Source organism: Cibotium barometz, chromosome 37 (assembly GCF_041138505.1).
Source record: "Cibotium barometz isolate CiBa-2024 chromosome 37, ASM4113850v1, whole genome shotgun sequence".
NCBI classification, from domain to species: Eukaryota; Viridiplantae; Streptophyta; class Polypodiopsida; order Cyatheales; family Cibotiaceae; genus Cibotium; species Cibotium barometz.
This window is the reverse complement of record NC_141082.1, coordinates 51,060,382-51,069,298: the sequence shown is the minus strand read 5'-3', so window position 1 is coordinate 51,069,298 and position 8,917 is coordinate 51,060,382.

Here is an 8,917-nt window from a genome sequence, read left to right as displayed (position 1 = left end):
GGGGTCCAGATTTTTGAAAAATTTCAAATTAAGGTTTTGATAAGGGCCAATCAAATAAAAGAATGAGTAAATACTCACATAAGATGAAGAGTGGACTAAGGACCAAAGAAAAAGCTTTAAAAATTGAATTTTTGATACCTCACAATGGGGATTCCCCCTCATGAATGAGGCCCCTACTTCACATGTGCAATTGAGTTTTAAATCTTCAAAAATAGTGATATTTCATCTCTCCTCTCTCCTAATTCAAGTCTAGTTCCAAAAAGTTAGCTCAACTGACCTAAAAATAGTCAAAAATTGACCAAACTGATTTGGAAAATTCTAGAATCAGTTTGCTTGGTTAGGAGCTCAATTTTTCCTATAAATAGAAGCCTCCCCCTTTGTTGAAAAATAATAGTGTTTATGCAGTGTTACTCTACTCCTCCCAAGAGTTATGTTTTGATAGGTCCACCATTTGGTCTGAGCTACAGAAGTTCCCAAGTGAGGGAAAAGTGAGCGCTCATACTGTTCTATAAAATCCTTCTTCACAGACTCGCTTGCGTCTTGAAGGTGAGAAATCATGGATAAAACTAATTCTTGTTGCCAAGCCATGAAAGAGATTAAGAAAGAAGGAGATCGATGGGAGTAAGATTACTGTGAGCGACAAGTAAAAGTTACGACTTATATAAAGGAAGGATCTAGTGTAACTTAGAAGCCAACGGTAACTTGCCACTGAAGTTTTACCGTCTTTCCAGGATTTGGGTTTGGCACAATTTTCTATAAAAGGCATTAAGAACTTTGAGATGAGGAGATAAAAGAAGCTCGTAAGCTAAGTCACTTACTTTCCTTGAATTCAGATAAGGCTCACAATATCTGGGGGATAACTTCTTAAACTCCCCAATAGATAAAGAACTTCTTTTGGGACGTACTCGAATGAAGACCAAAACCTTGGTATCCAAAACACCGATTTTTACTTCTGAACTCATTGTTTTGAATCTTTAAAACAGGTGGAACTCCTGAGAAGTATTCTAGGGAAAGGGTCTTCCTTTTTTAAACAAAATCTTTCTTTTATTTTAGAGAGGGAATAATTATAAGATCAAAAAGGGAGATTCTTGCTCCTGTATACCTCGAAGGCTGGGGAGAAATCTTACATTCTACCCCACTTAAAAAAGTACGAGATGTCCTCATCTCGCAAGGTAGAGGACAACTCTTTTTCTTAAGATCCAATTTTATTCTAGGGTTCTTTATATTCTGGTCAACCCAACAGAATACTGGGATAAATATCCCTTATATAGAACTCATAATTAAATAACAATTCATTCAGATCTTATCATTCATATCTTTAACATGATAATGGTCCATTAGACTGAAAAATTTTCTTCTGAACATTCCTCCCACGGGAATTTCAGTCAAGCAAGTTCTCAATTTGTCATCCCTTAACTTGATCTACCGATCAAGTGTTAACAGTCACAATTTGACATCACAACCCACTAATCTCATAGTGATTTGCTGAATTCATTATCATCATTCTAGTTATGAATATCATCACAGGAACTTGTCCCATTTCTCCTATTGTGGTTTCATTATATTTCAACTAAATTTCAGAAATCATCATTTTTCAATCAGAATTTTCAATCAGAATCCAAATCAATTCATCAATTCTCAAACAAATTTAAAAATCATATCAACCACATTCGAAATCATCATCTGGATAGCATTAACGCTTATAATTTCAAGTCTTAGATTTACTCGTATATACTGTCAGTAAAGAGCTGCAGTTATACTCTCGGTATATACAGTAGTCACGGCCCTTGGAATTATAAGGTAAATACCATCATGTCTAGGCCTCAAGCAAGTCAGGGATTCTATATAATTGCGGTATTTCCATCTGAAGACCCAATTACCAAATTACGAATTTCAGTTTGAATATCAAATTGTATGAATTATATCACACAATTACAACCTTTTCGTGCTTCTTGATAAATTTTTGACATATTTGGTTTCTCAGTTGATCTTTATTAGCCAAATGCTCTGATACCAACTGTGAGATCCCCCTGTTCCCACCGAGCAACAGATTCGGGGTACTAGCAGCGGAAGTAGCACTTCTCGTGCGGGACAAGGGTCCCACATTCGGGGCCTCGCCCACGGATATCCGAACGAGAGACTAATCCGACGGTTGTTTCAAAACCAAACCCGGAAAAGCTTCCTTTACCTGGAAAACACGGGCGATTCCACCCAGAAAAAAAACTTTTTTCTCTAACGTAGTCAAGATCATTTTTGATCAAGCTGATCCAATTGCATCTTCAAGATACTTGATCAGATCAAGGAAGAAACTTGCACTTGGATCATTGGGATCAACGCTTTTTTCCCCATTCAAGAGGCACAGCCGTTGATTCCTATCTATAGAACAATTACTGTTCGGGATTTACTTTATCTATCGTAATAACAAAAGTTGAGTCTCGATTTACGGATCCATCAGTCCAGCCTAACCCCATCCGATCCCATGGGTTAGCCAACCGCCCAACAACTGTAGTGATGGGATCCAATTAGGTATTTGGTTAGGTTTTGTCCCGGGTACCAAGGAAAAGAGTTCCAAGGCCCCCTAGCCGGAAGTTCATGCAAAAATAAAACTAGTCACACCACTTACACACCCAATATGAAATTGCCTTTTCACAGATTCAACCAGTTTTAAAACAATCCTTTAATAAAACCATAGTGTCACTGATCACCATCTTCCAAGTTATCCGGTTGATTCTTAATTTCCCATCATTCCTTCATTAGAGTATCTATGGCATCATTGGCAACTAGAACGCTCACCACCTATCCACTCAGGGGCCGTTTCAATAGTTCCTAGCCCATAATACTCGGCAATATAATCACTTATCAAGATGGACTCTCGTTGAAGATCAGCAAGATCAATCAACAGATCCATATAAAGAGCCATGGACTCATCCGTTGAGGACCAGCAAGGTCAGTCAACCAGATCCATGCCCTGTTTCAGAAAACAACTCTTACTCCTTGTTCCAATATCTTCCTCGACACACGCGTGGGTATCCTGGGCGACCCAGAGCTCGAGCACCATATGGTCAGCACCCTCTAGGATCCTTCGCAGGTGACCTAGCGCTTCACTCATAGGCCGCTTCCTTGGCCCCTCATCCACCGTACCAGAAGCTCACCATTTTAATCGCACCGAGGCTGGTCAAGACCTCGGCCGACCTTGCTACGCGAGACGTCCTCCATTGACTCTCCATCAGCAGTTGTAACTTTATCAGTTAGGTCTCCACGACCTTAATCACAAGATGGTCAAAATGCTTTCCCAGCATTCTTGACATAAAACAACCATTTACAAAGAGTATTTACAAACAGTTTACAAATACAGTTTCTATATAAACTCTTATTTTTCCACATTATCCCTCATCAATCCACATTACTTATTCCACATTTCATTTATATGTGTACTCATCCCATCACATCATTTTCCATCTCATCATCACTTCAGATTCCTTCACATCACATATCATATATTCACATCCATACATATATCCACATCCACATCCACATTCACATCCATACATCCACATCTACATCCATGCATCTATTTTCACATCCACAACTATATGCACATTCACATCCATACACCCACATCTATATGCGTACATTCACATCTACATGCATACATCCATATCCACATTCATACATCTACATCTACATGCATACATCCACATCTCCATGCATACATCCACATCTCCATGTATACATCCACCTCTTCGTGTTCACATCCATACATCTACATCTACATGCATACATCCACATCTTCGTGCATACATCCACATCCACATTCACATTCACATCCATACATCTACATCTACACGCATACATCTACCTCCACATTCACATCCATATCTATACATCTACATCCATGCATCTACATCCACATCTCCATCCATGCATCTACATCCACATCCTCATTTACATCCATACATATCCATCCACATTCACATCCATATTCTCACCCTATCACAACCCATATACATCTTATCCCATCACATACACTTCTTACCTCATCCCATACACATCCTATCACTTCTTAACTCATCTTCTCACATCCTAACTCATCTCATATGCATCTTATCACATCTTATTACTTCCCATATCTTTTATGCATACCTCTATGCATGAAATTCAATTATGCTAAAAGTAACACTTTTATAATAAAATTTTATCTCTTATGCATACCTCTATGCATGAATTTCAATTATGCTAAAAGTAACTCTTTTATAATAAAATATTCATCTCTTATGCATACCTCTATGCATGAATTTCAATTGAGCTAAAAGTAACTCTTTTATAATAAAATAATCATCTTCTATGCATACCTCTATGCACATGAAAATCAATTATGCATAATATAAAAATCAATTTCTCTAGGATTACAATGAATATCTTTCAATTAATCTAGGATGATAATTCCTAGAATATGGTAGGAAATCCTCTTTTCATGCTTTGAAATTATTTTATGTGTAAATTTTTATAAAATTTTGCCATAGCTCCACTACTATAACTAATAAATCTCAATTATTTTAAAAGAAAGGTTATCTTTAAGAGAATGATTAGAATGTTCCCTAATTGGATCATTAACCCTTAATGGATTAAATCAAAATTATCATAAACTAAAAGCATAGATAAAAAAACTATTAATTTATTCTCAAGCATAGATTAATCTTGGATTAAGAAAAAGCTTTATGAAAAGCTTCATTTGGATTGAGAATGGGTCATGAGTATGACCATTTCTTAAGTGAGAGAGAGAAAAAACCATTAGAATTAAACATAAATGGAAATTTATGTAGTTCTTTACTATCATTAATTAATTAACTTCAATAGCATTTCAAAAACCATACCAATTAAGCTTCTCAAGCTTGAGAGGGGTTGAGAAGAGAGAAACATTGAGAAATTATAGAAAAGATCAAAATTCACCATACTTACCTTACAATTTGCTTGATTCTTTGTTCACGGTAGAGGCCCCCAACCAATCAATTGGTTTAGTATGTTGATGGAGCCACCAATGGGAATTGAAGAAAGAGAGAAGTGTCAAAAACTAGTGAATTATTAAAGAATTCACAGTTCTTGGCTTAGGTGGAGTAGAGTAACAATGCATAAGACACTATATTTTTTTCAACAAGGGGAGGCTTCTATTTATAGGAAAAATTGGGCTCCTAACCAAACAAACTGATTCTAGAATTTTCTAAGTCAGTTAGGTCACTTTTTGACCATTTTTAGGTCAGTTAAGCTAACTTTTTGGAACTAGACTTGAATGAGGAGAGAGGAGAGATGAAATATCTCAATTTTTATGAGTTTAAAACTCATTCAAGCATGTGAAATATGCACCTCCTTCAAAGAACTCCCTTTCCTTACATATGTGTCAAAATGGAATCATTATACCCAAAATATCTCATATTTTTAATATTGCTCATAGCTTTTTACTAATAAACCTTGTACATTTTCAACTCTTCATCTTATGTGAAATATGCACCTCCTTTAAAGAACTCCCCTTCCTTACATATGTGTCAAAATGGAATCATTATACCCAAAATATCTCATATTTTTAATATTGCTCATAGTTTTTTTACTAATAAACCTTGTACATTTTCAACTCTTTATCTTATGTGAGCATTTACTCATTTTTGGATACCCAAAATATCTCATATTTTTAATATTGCTCATAGTTTTTTACTAATAAACCTTGTATATTTTCAACTCTTCATCTTATGTGAGCATTTACTCATTTTTGGGTATCTTCTTTTACAATTTGGATCTATATCCTCCCTACACATGGATTGATGCTATTGGTCCATAGGAACCTTAATTGGACCATAATCCAAAAATTTCTGAAAATCTAGACCCTTAGGCTAAGGTTCTTTATACCTATTTCCAATTAATTCCAATTGCACATTGGAAAATTCTTTTTGAATTTCTGTTTAAGGGAAATTCATTTTAATAATGTGAGATATTTTTCTATCAAAAAATATTCAAAATTTGAATATTCTCTCTCTAGAATATTTTCTCTCTCTAGGTTAAAACAGTTAGAAACAAGGTCTTTATATTTCTGAAGAGGGATTGATTACAGGGGAAGATACTAGACATCACAAGGGGGTTGGGGGAGGAATCTTACAACAGAGCCCTATGTAAGACACACAATGTTTCTTACAGATGTTGCTAGTCTTCACATGTTGGTCGATTGCTACCTTTTGTTACTTCTTTTGATTATTGGATCTTCTACAATGCTTGCCAACTATGGGCTCCTTCTCTTGCACACTGAGAACATGAGTTTTATTTCTCTCTCTCTCTCAATCGAAAACTACATAAATGAAAGTCTCTCTCTCTCATTCTCTCTTGTTTCTTACTCTTTCACCTAGAGGTTGAAAATATGAGACTCTCTCTCATAATATTCACAAAGTTAATGCTTTCCACTCTCTTGTGCCACTCAAGTAAGGAAAAAAATGAAAAAACTCTTCACATAGTTATGTTGCCCCGTCTCTCAATGGTACAACACACATGAAGAAGAAAGATCTTACACACATAGCTTGAATGCATTAACAAAGATGTGTTAGAACACTTTTGAAAATTCTCTCTCTTAAAGTGCTACTCTATGAGATAAGAGTTTTTAGCAACTCGTGCATTGAACAAATGTCATTCAACAAATGTCATTGAAATGTCAATGCATTGAACAAATGTCATTCAACAAATGACATTTGAACAAATGACATTTCAATGACATTTGTTGAATGACATTTGTTCAATGCACGAGTTGCTAAAAACTCTTATCTCATAGAGTAGCACTTTAAGAGAGAGAATTTTCAAGAGTGCTTTAACACATCTTTGTTAATGCATTCAAGCTGTGTGTAAGATCTTTCTTCTTCATGTGTGTGGTAGCATTGAAAGAGGGAGAAACATAACTATGTGAAGAGTTTTTTTCATTTTTTTCCTCACTTGAGTGGTTCAAGAGAGTAGAAAGCATTAACTTTGTGATTATTCTATGAGAGAGTCTCATATTTGCAACCTCTAGGTGAAAGAGTAAGAAAGGAGAGAGAACCTTTCAACTATGTGAAAGGAGAGAGAGAGACTTTCATTTATGTAGTTTTCAATTGAAAGAGAGAGAAATAAATCTCTTGTGTTCTCAGTGTGCAAGAGAAGAAGGCTACAATTTGGCAAGCTTTGTAGAAGAGTCAATAATCAAAAGAAGCAACAAAAGGCAGCAATCGGTAACATGTGAAGACTAGTAACATGTATAAGAAACATTGTGTGTCTTACAAAGGGCTCTGTGCTGAACAATAAATGAAGCCTCGCTCGCCAAGGTGAGAGGTCATCATTTGGATTACATCATGCTAATATCTGTGAAGAAGCACAAGGATACATCATAGTACTAGCATGCATCACCAAGAGCACTGCCACTCTGGGATACCCTACATAGTACTAGCACCGCCATTGGCAGCACCATTCCCGCATAACCTACAAATGTGGGGGATAGCAGAGCTTTAGAATTGTAGATGAAATAGTAGAAGGTGCTCATGATTACCTTAAGCTGTTTCTCCACTGTCTCATGTGAGGCGCATTGACACAACACGGCTACACCAACTTGTTGATGATCAGTCGGCGCCAAGCAACATCTATACTATTTTTGGCTTTAGAGGTTAACCTTAAAATCCAACAAGAGGGGGTTCACATGCTATTATGAACACACTTATTTAAGTGAAAAAATATATGCTACGCGATCTAGTAAATATTCATGTGAGGCATTCTTAGCTTAGTGGTATTTAGAAAAATCATGGCTTTGTGAGAAAATCTCCTTTGTAATAGTCTTATCACTAGGACTCATTCGATTCCTAGTACATGTAAGTCAACCCCAAAAGTAAAAAGATTAAAAAAAAAACAAAATAAAAAAATCAAACAAATGTCACTACTACCACTTAGCAAAAAGTTTGGGATTTTCACCATTTCTATGTGAAAATATGCACTTGTAAGGGGAAGGTGCTTGGTGAAGTTGGGTGAAAGCAACATATTTGTAATAACCCTCCAACTATAAAGGGTATTTTTTCTAGAGAGGGGCTTTTTGGTAAAATGTCAGTTCACCACACAGTGTTGGTTCTTTGATAGGAATGACCATTTTGATGGCACCAAATATCACACATGGGCCATCAAAATGCAAATGGCCTTAATAGATAAAGATTTATGGGGTCTTGCAGGTGGGACTGAAAGGAAACCCACAGCAAGAAATCCGGAGGTAGTCCAAAAATGGGAAGAAAGTGATGAAAAAGCCTTATCATTCATCCATAAGTGGTCTTAGCGATAATCAAATACATCAGCTCAACTCAGCATCTAGTGCTCATGAAGGTTGGCTTCAACTAAAAGCTATTTTTGGTCCGACCAATGCAGCAACAACAAAACTGTTTCTCAGGAAGAGACTCTATAGGTTAGAAAAAGTTGAAAAGATATCCATTGCCACGCATATGAATGATCTTAGGTGTCTCATCGATTAGCTCTCTTAAGTATCTGTAGGAGAGGATATTGCAATTTTCACCTCATAATGGATTGTGCTCTATGTAAATTCCTATCTACATCAATTCATAAATATACTTTAACTTTGACTCTTATACACTTACCTCATCCAACATGTAGCATGAGTGACACACACACATAGTTCAACTCTCTAACTTAAGCACTAACCTAGTAACTAACACAAAGTTAATTAGACTTGAAGCACTATGACTAATACCAAAGCATGTCCTACTTTCTTTGTCTCCCTCCTTAGAGATAAAGAACTTCTTTTGGGTCGTACTCGAATGAAGACCATATCTGATTCTTCCAACACTCTCTTTGATCTCTTTTTATTAGCATACTGTTTTTGCCTATCTTGGGCAGCCTTAATATCTTTATGGATTGATTA